Source organism: Branchiostoma floridae, unplaced genomic scaffold (genome assembly GCF_000003815.2).
Source record: "Branchiostoma floridae strain S238N-H82 unplaced genomic scaffold, Bfl_VNyyK Sc7u5tJ_1354, whole genome shotgun sequence".
NCBI lineage: Eukaryota > Metazoa > Chordata > Leptocardii > Amphioxiformes > Branchiostomatidae > Branchiostoma > Branchiostoma floridae.
This window is the reverse complement of record NW_023365707.1, coordinates 103,879-106,809: the sequence shown is the minus strand read 5'-3', so window position 1 is coordinate 106,809 and position 2,931 is coordinate 103,879. Positions and strand designations below refer to the sequence as shown.

At 40.8% G+C, this 2,931-nt stretch overlaps 1 long non-coding RNA gene across 1 annotated transcript in view; it reads right to left on the bottom strand.

Annotated features, from left to right (window-relative positions):
* The window catches only part of LOC118407487, a 17,486-nt gene extending 14,823 nt beyond the window's left edge, over positions 1-2,663 (bottom strand). The window contains exon 1 of the long non-coding RNA XR_004830153.1: positions 2,535-2,663. This is a non-coding gene — a long non-coding RNA (uncharacterized LOC118407487). The remainder of the gene's footprint in view (positions 1-2,534) is intronic.
* Positions 2,664-2,931: the final 268 nt, after the last annotated feature.

The window sequence follows — 2,931 nt, the reverse complement described above, 5'->3', positions numbered from 1 at the left end:
TCCTTAGACCATTTGAAGGCATGACGCAGACTTTCTACAGCAGGCTCTGTGACTATGATGCTTGTAGACGTAGTGCACAGTGAGAGAGACCCGGGACTACATGCCAACATTTCTGTGTTAGGCTGAAATGACACCTGTTGTTTTAGTGAGTTCAGATCTAGATGAATTTCCTTTGCTTCTAACAATCTGTCTTTCATCTGCTGCCTATCTGTAACAATTTGTACATCATTAAACCTCGCTAACATATCTGAACAGGACTCCAGACCATATCTAATCTTTGATCTTAAAGTGTCTTCTAAAAGTTTCTTCTCCTTCGGAAAGGACTCCATTTGGGCTTGTTCCATCTGGTCAAGTTTAAGTGTCACCTCCTGCTCTTCCTTGTCCAGTTTTGCTCTCAGCTGGGAGAAATGTTTCCGTATTTTCTCCTTCTGGATTTTGCAGTTTTTGGCGTTACTGGTGACTGCTTCGTCAATGATGTTGTCAGTTCTTTTTATAATTTCAAAAGTTTCTTTGGAATTCTCTGCTAATGCCTTAAGTTCAGCCTTGACCTCCAGTGCGACCTTACTGACCTCCTGTGGATCGTGGTCTGGTCCTGGTTGGTGCTCAGTTTTGGCGCAGTCTCGGCACACAAGCTTGGCACAGGGCTGGCAGTAGAAGGTCATGCACTGGTCGGTGTGTTTGGGACAGTGATCATCCAAGGTGATGTGATGGTCCTTTAAAGCTGGTGTGTTGCTGTGAGCTGTCAAACAGTTCTTACACAGCAGAAAATGGCAGTCCTGGCAAGACCCTGCCATTCTGCCCCCAGAGTCACACATACGACAGTGGATGTAAAAGTGATTTTTTTCACTGACATAGAGATCTCTTAAGTCCAGCAGCTTTAAGGTGAACATATCGACTGGAATACTGTCAATTCCATTTTCCTCTAGCCTCACCTTGAAGTGGCACATGGGGCAGGAAAACTGACTCTGTCCATTCTGCATCTGTTGATACCGCCAATGCTCAAGACAGTTGGCTGAGAAAGTGTGACCACAAGGCAGTTTTCGTGGGTCTTGGTAAATCTTGTAAGAAATTGGACAAGTCAGAAACTCCTCATCAAATTCTTCTTGAAGAGAAATAGCATCAGCCATTGTTCCTATCACAGTTTGTGCTTTAGGCACTCTCAGGTGGCTAATTATTAAATTAAGTAGTCTTTGTGAATGTTACTCCCGCACTGATACAAAATGGAGGTGGAAAAATGCACCTGTTTTGAACCCTGCACTTTCTCAGCTGGATTGATGACAAGTGTGCGGTGTTGATTGGTACAAAAACAAAATAGGCAAACACTTTATTTGACAACTGGTTAAATTTAGGCAGACCTTTACTCGGTCGTCACATGTAAGCCATGGGATTGGTTACACTTTCCTTAGCTGCAGAGTAATGTCTGGCTTTGCAGTTTGGTCTTTGAAACAATCCTTGATATGAAATGACCTTTGAGAAACAACCTCTTTAACAAGAGTCCGTAGGACACAATCCTCAATTATCGTGTTTGCATTGTGATTGGATAATTGTTTGATACCCTCTTTAACTACCAAGATGACTAATCCATTAAAACTAAAAGGATCTATAGGTGCGAAAACACAAAGATATATATACAGAATGTTGCCCAGCACATTGACGATTATGCGTATTGCCATAGCTGTAGCATGCCCTTAACATCCGGATGATGACTGAATAGTACACATGGTATGACACTTATCTTTTTTTTTCTGATTTTTAAAGATCTTAGACATCAATATTAGCACTCTTTTTGACCAAGAAGGGAAGACAGTGGTGGTAATTAGCAGTAAGATAATTATGACCAGCCTTTGTTTCTGCAAAAAAATGTTGTTTTTCTACAAACACAGTCTGAGCCCCAGGTTGTACTTTGAACTTGTGAACTGATGTGGTGTGGCCTTGCCATGTGACTGCCAGTGGTGAAAGTTCTGCTCTAATATCAGATTGAAGTCAAATAATGTATTTGCATCACGTCCAAACAATGGACTGTCAATCCTAGATCCTATTGGAAGATTGCACATTAGGACTTAAGCCATTTGGAGCCGGGGTGCTAGCCGACTAATTAAATCTGCTGTGAAGGTACATCACAATATCATATTCTGAGAGCTTTGTTGCACCAAGAAAGCAAAACATCTCTAAGAGACTTTGTAACTTGCAGTAGGCAATTATCGGTAAGAAGTTTGTAAAGAAAAGGACAGTGGGAAACACTCAAACATTTTTATAAAGCAAGGACATTGACATAATCATAGATGTCCTTGACCTATGCAAAATTTTCCCCAAGGGAAGAAGACATTATGATGATAATAAATTTGAATTCACCCTGTTCAAGATGTGTTTAAGATTTGTGGAGAAGTGGTGCATGCTTTATTTGAGTTTTTATTTTACGTTTTTCAGGCTCCTAGATTTGTCCCAAATCAGGGGTGCATAATTCCAATGGGGGTTCGTACTTAAATCCTGAAGATACAGTAAGTTTGTTTTTGTGGCGGAGAAAAGTTCCTTACCATAGTGACAAGTTTGGAGATCTGTGCTACACCCAGACTGCACTTCTCACATAACAGGAGGTCAGAGGTCAGCTCCAGGAGGGTTGTACCACTTTCCCCGGGATAGGGGCCTTCAGATAGCAGACGCACTAGAAGCTGGGCCATACAGAAAAAAATTTAAACATAACAAACAAATGGTGTACTCTATACAATAATACAACAATAAAGCTATGAAAAATAGCTACACCAAACAATAAATATAGAAGATTCCACAGTTCTGTTCTATCTGTACATGCTTGAAAGAAGCTAAGAGTTTGCCGATAAAATAAAGTTTTTGTGTTGAGCCTTGTTTACTATTACTGTACCACCCGCCAGAGCTTGTCAGGTATAGTAATCAGGTGTTATACTCACTGGCAAT